The sequence below is a fragment of the Cyprinodon tularosa genome, unplaced genomic scaffold (genome assembly GCF_016077235.1).
Source record: "Cyprinodon tularosa strain WSP-4 unplaced genomic scaffold, ASM1607723v1 ctg70, whole genome shotgun sequence".
Classification (NCBI taxonomy): domain Eukaryota; kingdom Metazoa; phylum Chordata; class Actinopteri; order Cyprinodontiformes; family Cyprinodontidae; genus Cyprinodon; species Cyprinodon tularosa.
Genome location: NW_024039452.1, coordinates 2,584,521 through 2,595,487, shown reverse-complemented (window position 1 = coordinate 2,595,487; position 10,967 = coordinate 2,584,521).

Below are 10,967 nucleotides of genomic sequence, written 5' to 3'. Positions count from 1 at the left end.
TCCTGAGCTGCAGTCGACGCTTTCCTCTGAGCCTCCTCCTGAGCTGCAGTCGACGCTTTCCTCTGAGCCTCCTCCTGAGCTGCAGTCGACGCTTTCCTCTGAGCCTTCCCCTGAGCCACAGTCGTCGGTTGCTGCTGAGCCTGTTGCTGTGTCGCTGAAGCTGAGACGGCGTCCTCCTCGACGCTTCCCACAGCAGCTGAGTCGGCGTCCACCTCGACGCTCCCCACGTCAGCTGAGACGGCGTCCTACTCGGAGCTTCCTGCAGCAGCAGAAACGGCGTCTTCCCCGGAGTTTACTGCAGCAGAGACGGCGTCCTCCTCGACGCTTCCCGCAGCGGCTGAGTCGGTGTCCACCTCGACGCTCCCCGCAGAGGCAGAGACGGCGTCCAACTCCGAGCTTCCTACAGCAGCAGAAACAGCGTCCTCCTCTGCGCTTCCTGCTGCAGCAGAGAAGGCGCCCTCCTCCATGGCCCCTGCAGCTTTTGAGACGCCGGCCATACGGCCGGCCACCTGAGACTCTGTCCTGCTGCCGGTCACACGGCCGGCCACCTGAGACTCTGCCTTGTCCCCGGCCCCACGGCCGGCCACCCGAGACTCTATCCTGCTGCCGGTCCCACGGCAGGCCACCTGAGATTTAGCCCTGCTACCGGCCCCTCGGCCGGTCACCTGAGACTTTCTCTGTCCTCGCCCACCCTAGGTGGGTTGTTTTGAGTTTTGGTCCCTGTTGTTTTTTGTGCCTGGCCCCCCGTGCCTGTTTCCCCCTCTGTTCGCCCTAGGTGGGTTGTTTGGGTTTCTGTTTTTTTGTTTTTGGGCGTCTGGTATCCGCCCTTGAGGGGGGGGGGTACTGTTGGGATCCATGGTTTGCCCTCCAGAGGGCGGTGTGGATCCCATTCTGTGGGCTTCTGTTTCTGTTTGGATCCAGGGGTTTGCCCTCCAGAGGGCGATATGGATCCTTCCCTGGGAGCTGTTGTTCAGCACTCACACCTGACCCCCATCAGCTCTGCTGATTAAGCTCTCCCTATTTAAGCTGAGGGAGAGCTTCCCTCTGAGCCGGATCGTAGCCTTGTTTTTCCTAGCCATTATTCCCAAGCCATGTGTGCCCTGTACGGTCATAGCTTCTCCATGCTATGCCCGTTTCTGACGCAGGGACTCAGCTGAACTCTACCTGTCTGAACCAGCGAACCAGTGAGTTTTGAGCCTGTAACCTGTACCAGAGTTAACCTGTTTTTCTGTGCTCTCTGCCTCCCAGGTGGGAGACCTGAGCCAAACAATAAACTTTGAACTTTGATCCTGCCTCTGTGTCTGTGGAGTTCTGCATCCTTGGGCTAGATTCCTGACAAATCATGACACATTGAGGTTTAACAGCAAAATGGCACTAATGATATAAAGACCTTCCTTTACAGGCTGAAAGCATCCTGTTCTGTCTTCATTCCGGAACGTTTCTTTGAAGAAAATAGTTTTGTTTCACTGAATATGTTAACACTTTCTGTTTTGAATGAATGAATCATTTTATTTCAGACAATTTCATTAAAAAAAATAAATTTAACAAATGCAGCATCATGCGTAAAAAAATAAATAAAGACGTTTTACTTACATGAATAATTCAGTGCTTATATCTAAAAAACAGGTACGATGATCTATCTATATATCTATCTACACTGGAAAAACTCTACATCTAGATAAGTCATTTTTCCTTAAAATAAGTGCATTTGTTCTTGAATTGAGAAGGTAAAAGAGACATTTTACCAATGGAACAAGACAATTTGCATTTAAAATAAGAAAACACAATTGCATTGCTTTATTTCAAGTGCATTTTTACGGAAGAGGATTAGGGCCACTGAAAAGAAAAAATGTTAACTGATTTCTTATTTTTTTTATTTCAGTATAGTATGGGAAAAAAGTCAGAATTCTGACTTTAATCTCCGAATTCTGACTTTTTATCATTTTATCTAAATATCTTATTTTAAGAGTATATCTATCTATCTATCTATCTATCTATCTATCTATCTATCTATCTATCTATCTATCTATCTATCTATCTATCTATCTATCTATCTATCTATCTATCTATCTATCTATCTATCTATCTATCTATCTATCTATCTATCTATCTCTCTCTATATATATATATATATATATATATATATATATATATATATATATATATATATATATATATATATATATATATATATATATATAAAAACAGATATAAAATTATTACCCACACCCCAAACAACTGCAGACATTCTGAAAAAAATGTAACATCCATCTACAGTAACTTAGAGGACTAATTAATGTCAATTGGCCTTCTTCCATCTTATATATTTTTAAAAGCAGTTTAAGCCTCTGTGTTCTAAAATCAAAAAATCTGAGGAATGCATCTTATTGTTTTGTAATTTTAAAAATGAATATACAGAAAGTGTTTCTAAAACCTTTTAATCTTTTCCCCCCAAAGCGTTTTATGTCTGAATAGAGATTTTATTCATAGAAAATGAGGGTAGATTGAAAACGATTTTGATTTCTGTTTTTAAGGGACCAAGTACACATCATTCACAACCCCATGGTGTCTTTTGGGGTCAGAAACACTGCAGTGATTTTTATGTGTCTCTCTCCAAAGTCAAGCCTGCACTGGATCAATATTTTTAAGGTTGTTGACTTTGAAGCACATGCCAGCTCAGTCTTCAGCTGTCTGAGGATTTACTTTAAAAGGCGTTTCTCAGAGCGTGTGTAGCCCGAAAAACCCCACCGAACGAAGCTGCATCATTGTGAGTTCCTAAGGGAGACCCCCCCCCAAACCCCCACCCCCGTCAGGAACGCTGCCTGGGGGTGCACGATCACACACACACGATTAAACACAGAGCAACGCACTCAAAAAACAAACAAACAGGCAGCTCACAGCTCATTTGAGCTTCTGCTCGGGGGAGAGGCAAATAAACAAATTGAGTCTGAAGATGCATCGTCTCTGCTTTCACATGAAGCCACATGTATGAAGACACACAGCCAAGCACAGTGCTGATGGTTTGAAATGGCAAGACGGATGCTGAGATGATATAGCTGCTGATTGTCTAACCCAAGATATTGTATTCCTTCTGAAAGCAAAGTTCTAAGGCCCATTTCCAGCTGAACTTTCCGCCTCTGGGAAAATTATGCCACAGCTCTTTTTCCACTTTCTTGATTTGATGAGAAGAGGGGTAAAAAAAAAAAAAAAAAAAAGGCACTTTGTAGGAGGAGCATTTATCAGTTTCTGCAGGGGAATATTGGCTTGGCCTCATTGTACTGTGATCTATGCATGCATGCGGCTCATATTTTACAGACTGGTGAGTAGATGGGAAATGGAACCAGGAGGCACTACTCACAGCAGGATTGAAGATTGGATGATGAAATGAGGAGGAAACCCCTAACAAAATCCAAGCACAGAAGGATTGTTTTTTTTTTTCCCCTTCCTCTGCTTCAGGGTAATGGAGTTAGTGATTTTCATCTTGCAACCCTAAATGGGTTAATTAGATCCTCCTGGAACCATCTCTGTAAAGATTTTAAGCTTTTCATTTTGATATTTTTTAGAGAACCTAAATATGAAAGAGTATGAAGGCCATACCAAGACATCTTCTTTTCAACAATAACAATAAAATTATAATACTAGATCAATAAAAATAAAATGTTACGAAAATGAAGGAGCAACATTAACAAAAAGCTGTAATAGGAGAATAAATTTAACATTTAATGTGAAAAAAATGTCTTTTTAATAAAATTTTATAGTTATCAGACTAATGGAAGGTAATCAACTCAAACAGGCTGCAGCCCTAGCCAAGCACTTAATGTTTTGTAAGGGTTCACATAACATTAACATTGTAAATATATATATTAAATGAAATTTGGTTTATTTATATAGCACCAATTCACAACATGTATCATCTCAATGCATTTTAGGATTCACCAGATCATACTGTCAAATTGATTCAAAGTTTTCTATGTAAGGAAAACCAGAGATTGCATCGACTCATTGACTTGAAGGCAATCCCTCACACTAAGCATGCTTGTAGCGACAGTGGAGAGGAAAAACTCCCTTTTAGCAGGAAGAAACCATTGATAGCATATATTTATATATATATATATACACTTACCGGCCACTTTATTAGGTACACCTGTCCAACTGCTCGTTAACACTTAATTTCTAAGCAGCCAATCACATGGCGGCAACTCAGTGCATTTAGGCATGTAGACATGGTCAAGACAATCTCCTGCAGTTCAAAGCGAGCATCAGTATGGGGAAGAAAGGTGATTTGAGTGACTTTGAACGTGGCATGATTGTTGGTGCCAGAAGGGCTGGTCTGAGTATTTCAGAAACTGCTGATCTACTGGGATTTTCACGCACAAGCATCTCTAGGGTTTACAGAGAATGGTCCGAAAAATAAAAAACATCCAGTGAGCCGCAGTTCTGTAGGCAGAAATGCCTTGTTGATGCCAGAGGTCAGAGGAGAATGGCCAGACTGGTTCCAGCTGATAGAAGGGCAACAGTGACTCAAATAACCACCCGTTACAACCAAGGTGGGCAGAAGAGCATCTCTGAACGCACAGTACGTCGAACTTTGAGGCAGATGGGCTACAGCAGCAGAAGACCACACCGGGTGCCACTCCTTTCAGCTAAGAACAGGAAACTGAGGCTACAATTTGCACAAGCTCATCGAAATTGGACAATAAAAGATTGGAAAAACGTTGCCTGGTCTGATGAGTCTCGATTTCTGCTGCGACATTCGGATGGTAGGGTCAGAATTTGGCGTCTACAACATGAAAGCATGGATCCATCCTGCCTTGTATCAACGGTTCAGGCTGGTGGTGGTGTCATGGTGTGGGGAATATTTTCTTGGCACTCTTTGGGCCCCTTGGTACCAATTGAGCATCGTTGCAACGCCACAGCCTACCTGAGTATTGTTGCTGACCATGTCCATCCCTTTATGACCACAATGTACCCAACTTCTGATGGCTACTTTCAGCAGGATAATGCTCCATGTCATAAAGCTGGAATCATCTCAGACTGGTTTCTTGAACATGACAATGAGTTCACTGTACTCAAATGGCCTCCACAGTCACCAGATCTCAATCCAATAGAGCATCTTTGGGATGTGGTGGAACGGGAGATTCACATCATGGATGTGCAGCCGACAAACCTGCGGCAACTGTGTGATGCCATCATGTCAATATGGACCAAACTCCCTGAGGAATGCTTCCAGCACCTTGTTGAATCTATGCCACCAAGAATTGAGGCAGTTCTGAAGGCAAAAGGGGGTCCAACCCGTTACTAGCATGGGGTACCTAATAAAGTGGCCGGTGAGTGTATATATATATATATATATATATATATATATATATATATATATATATATATATATATATATATATATATATATATATATATATATATATATATATATATATGACTGGCTTAATTACTCATTCCATTCACCTGTTTATCTCTTTCCAATCACTGCTCATCTGATCTACCTGCTCCTGCGTCTATTTAAGGTGCTGGTATCCACTCATCAGGTCCAGATTATTCTTGATCTCCCGCCAGTGGTGAGAGGGTTTTTTGCGTTCCTTAGTTTTTCTGATTTCCTGATCTCACCTGTTCTGCCTCTCAGCCAACAAGCCTGCCTATTCCTATCTGAGCGGTTTGCCTGAACTGTCTTTGGACTCCTGAAGCAGCCATTTCCTGTTCTGATCTTTGCCCGACCTGGCTTCTGACTCCTGGACATCTGAGGCTTCCTGTTCTGATCTGGTTGCCTGACCTGCCTTCTGACTCCTGGACATCTGAGCCTTCCCGTTCTGATCTGGTTGCCTGACCTGCCTTCTGACTCCTTGACATCCGAGCCTTCCTGTTCTGATCTGGTTGCCTGACCTGCCTTCTGACTCCTGGACATCTGAGCCTTCCTGTTCTGATCTGGTTGCCTGACCTGCCTTCTGACTCCTGGACATCTGAGCCTTCCTGTTCTGATCTGGTTGCCTGACCTGCCTTCTGACTCCTGGACATCTGAGCCTTCCTGTTCTGATCTGGTTGCCTGACCTGCCTTCTGACTCCTGGACATCTGAGCCTTCCTGTTCTGATCTGGTTGCCTGACCTGCCTTCTGACTCCTGGACATCTGAGCCTTCCTGTTCTGATCTGGTTTCCTGACCTGCCTTCTGACTCCTGGACATCTGAGCCTTCCTGTTCTGATCTGGTTGCCTGACCTTCCTTCTGACTCCTGGACATCTGAGCCTTCCTGTTCTGATCTGGTTGCCTGACCTGGCTTTGAACTCCTGCTTGTTCTCCGTTCTCCGGGGCTGCAGCATCTGTGACGCTCTGGGTGGTGCCTGCCGTGTCTTGTTGGCAGCCCACCGACTGGACCCTACCTCGATCTCAGGACATGGGCTGAACTGTTAAACCAGAGCTTCCTGTTATAGACGCCCTAGCCGCTGCTACTCCGATCATCTTTTGACTTAATAAATGCTTTTTTAATTATCCCACTGTATGACTTGACTCAAATACTACTTTGTTCTGAGTCTTGACGATATCATTATACATGCACTGTTTGAGAACTTTGTTTCCCTAATATTACAACTTAAATCTACAAATATGATGACTTTATTCTTGTAATATTACAAATTATTGAGTGTTACACTTTGTCATAGGGGCAGGGACTGCTGCCTTGCAGTACGAAGGTTGTGAGTTCGATTCCTGGCCTGCATGAGTTTGCATGTTGTCCCTTAGCATGTGTGGGTTCTCTCCTGGTACTCCGGCTTCCTCCCACTGTCCAAAAACATGACTGTTAGGTTAATTGACTTCTCTAAATTCTCCTTAGGTGTGAGTGTGTGCGTGAATGGTTGTTTGTCTTTTTTGACTCTATGTTACCCTGTGATGGACTGGAGACCTGTCCAGGGTTCACACTGCCTCTCGCCCATAGACAAATGGAGATATAGGCACCAGCAACCCCAGCTGGGATAAGCGTGACAGAAAATGGATGGACAGTAATATTATGACATTGTTTATTGTTATTCTAGCAATTTCTATTTACTCTTTTGATCTTCCCTTCATTCTTAAAAAATGTATGACTTTTTTTCTTGTAATCTTACAGCTTTATTCTTTTAAAATTAAGCCTTTATTTGCAGAATGTTATGACTTTATTCTATCTATGATTTCAGTTTTACTTGAATTTACTCCTTTATTGTTGTGTTTTAACTTTATTCTCTAAATGTTAAAACTTTATTCTCCTTATAGTTTGACTATTGTCACAATGATGTCTTTATCGTTGTAGTGATATCACATTTATAGTGATTTTAGAACTTTATTCTTGTTATGATAAGTATTTATTCCTGCAATGTTACCAATTTATTCTTTTAATGTTAGAACTTTATACTTTATGACTCTATTCTCATAATTCTATGAGTAGGCTTATTCTTGTTTATTTCTTTATTCTCATAAACAGTTACAAGGTTTATTCACATAAACAGCTATAAGTTTTATTCTCATAAAAAGGATAACTTTTCTTGTAATATTATCTCCTTATTCATGTAATCGTACAATTTTATCCTCCTAATATTTTGACTATATTGTTAGAAGTTAAAACTTTTTTTCTTGTAGTGTTAAGACTTCAATCTAATATTGTTTACAAGTTTGATCAAGTAATGTTAATGCTTTATTCTGTCAATATTTATTTATTTATTTATTTTAATAAACTTTATTATTTACAATACACAACAATACAAAACCGCATTGCCAGGGGGAGCATTAACAGAAAACAATACAAGTATAATAAGAAATGACAAAATAATCTTGTTTAAAGAAAAACAGTACCAAAGGTGACAAAAATACCAGATGTCACAGTGAATCAACACAGTAAATTATCTAAAATTCCAATTTGATTGCAAACCAATAAAGTTGTTTTTGCTTTTTTATTTGTAGAAGGTCGAATTGTAAATATATGATGTTTAAATTTAATCAAAAAAACTGAAAAGTCAGGTTTTTTTCTCAAAAATTTGCATTTATGAAGATGAAATTTAGCCTTAATAATTATTAAATTGATAAGAAATCTCTTCGCATTCATTCTTTCATTTAGTTGAAAACCAAACATTTACCCAATATAACTGAAATCCTATTGATATTTTTGACACAATAAAAGTACAAAAGTGTTGCCAAAATACTTTGGAATGATGACAAAACCAGAACAGATGAGTGACCGACTCTGGGCAAGTGTCACAGAAGGAACAGCTAACATCACTATCAGATTTGAATTTCTTTAAATAGACTTTAACGGGGTAGAATCTGTGTATGAGTTTAAAAGATACTTCTTTAACCTTGTTAGTGAGAAGAAAAAGATTCGGGAGCAGCCAGGTACATTTCCAGGACATATTAATATAAAAACGATCCCAGTATGGAACAACCACAGGAACAGAGGTCTCTTCCTTCTGAAACAGGGATCTAATTAATTTATTATTTTTACGAGGAACAGGGTTAAGACAGATTTTGCCAACAGGAAAAGGTATGGGAGTCAAAATGGGAAAATAGCTGTTATTCAGTCAATATTAAGACAATGTTCTTGAGTCATTATGATGTAATTTAACTACTGTATTTTAATCTGTTTATGATTTTATTCTTGTAAACCTAAAACAACCATTCTGAGAACATTTTTTTTTTCCTGCAATGCTAACTAATCATTCTCATACTTTTGGGATTAGAAGTATATTTATTCTTTTGTTTCCAACCTCATGGATTATGGAGGTTTAGAAGGTTTCAGGTTAGCTTTGACACACCTGCAATCAGTCCTGCTTCATCAGTTTTAGTAATCCAGTTTGCGTGTTTTCCTTTTCCACCACCAGGAGGTGCCCTGTCTTCGCTGTCCCTCCCTGCACACCTGCGGCTCGTTGGATCATTATCTGGAGGAGTATTTGAGCAGTGGGCTGTCACTACCTCGAGGCCAGAGTGTTTGCCAGATGGGTACTCTAGCCAAGCTGAGTCTAGCTGAGTCTAACCTAGCTTTGTTTCTCTGAGTCTAACAAGTTTTTGTCTTTGTTTCCCGGCAGGAAGCTTTCCTGTGTTACTGGATTCCTGGACCTTCTCTCCCCTGGAAGGAAAAACCTAGTTACACTGAGCAGGGGAAAACCTCCATACGTTCCGTTCAAGTACCTATCGGGAATCCGAGTGACAGTCCGCTCCATTACTCCTCCGGGTCCAGCGCTTGTCAACCTGTCCGCCCTCCAATGTGTGCACCTTTCTCTGGATTTAACACACAGTCTGGATTCAAGGACTAACAAGGCCCCCCTCAAACGTGAGTTGCCAACCTTGCAAAATCTCAGAGCTTCCTCAATTCCCACGGTACTTGAACTGACCACTGAACTTCCCTTCTCGCTTCCAGTTCCAGGTCACCAGCCAACTGAGTTTCAGATCCAACTCCCGTTATCTCCTTCAATTAACCTGTTAAACTTTTTCCGTGCTCTCTGAGTGGTTTCTCTGCATGTGGGTCAGATTTTGTAAACTGATCATGACAATCAGTGGATTTTAAAAGGAGCGTGCTGCCAGTCCCTCAGTGCCTGAGTGACCTACGGTGCTAACTCAAAGCTCTCTTTGATATTTGCTCTCCTTTGAAGGAACCCTTGACTCACATTCTCATTTGCTCTCCTCTCAGGTTATTTGCAGTAACACTCTGGTGTTACTCTGGGCACGCCTTCAAGGCTGGCAGCCCTTGCTTCTCCCTCTCTGCCACAACCTTCTTGGAACCTGTCCGCCCTACAGTACACCGTGCTCTTCGGATACAATTCTTGATGCTGTGAGGCTCCCTTGGGTCTGCACCTGGATCAAACTGTCAACTCTCCATCAACCACAGATCCCGCTCACCCCTCCCTGGCGGACCTCTATCAGCTACCCACTAAGCTTTCATCAGCAACCGTCTCCCATAATATGTGTCCCTGCACACATCTCTCTTTTCCTGTCATTCCAGTTCACTCGGCTCCCATTTCTCCCCCTGAATCAGAGCCCAACAACCCTATATAAATATATATACATATATATATATTACATAGTATGCGTACATCATGATAGCCAACAGAATTTAAACTGCATCGATCCTTTTTGCAGGAGAGCTGGAAACTCCCCGACTAAAGTTGCTCCCTTGGTTCATCAATACATAGTGCAGATGGTACCATTCATTATGCTGAACAGCTTGCCAGCATTCCTCTTTCTGCTCTCATCTCTGGGGACTACAGAGTGCCTCACAGCACACAACCATCCTTCTTTATCAGTTTGTTCACTTTCTTGGAGTCTCTGTCTCTGTTGCTGCTTTCCCTGCAGATGACTGCAGAAAATTACAGGCTCCACGGCAATTTAAGGAAGATATTGCAACACCACGATGCTAAAGGACGTGTACTTTGTCTAGTCACTTTCCCATCTTGACAATGGTCATTTTGTATTTAGGCACTGGTCTGCTCTCCAAAGCTACAGTTTTTCTGAAGATTTTACAGAATAAAACGTTAAGGCTTGTTGGAAGATTTAAAATCAATAATTGGGTGCATAGGTTTGTGCATGTTTGACAAACTAAAATGATCTTACGGTAAGTGACCAAACCATAACATGAAGTAAGTCCATCTTACTTTAAGAATAAGTGATCATTTATTACTTTAAGACAGACTTTATTGATCTCACGGTGGAGAAATTCACTACTATCTTTTTTTAAAGTCTATCTTCATTACTTTAGATAGGACTAAAAACAGTGTTATGAAAAAGGAAAGATATTTATTTACATAGAATATAGTGTGACATCACACCACCTGTCTGTGTTGTTCTCCAGTCCCTTCCAGTGTAAAGAAGACAGCATAGGAAAATGGGCAAAAAAAAGCATCCGGATAGGAACATTCACCTGAAATATAGACTGAATTTTTGTTTCAATTTATATTATGAAAGAACATGTTTTGTAAACATAAATTAGAAAATTAAAGAAGAG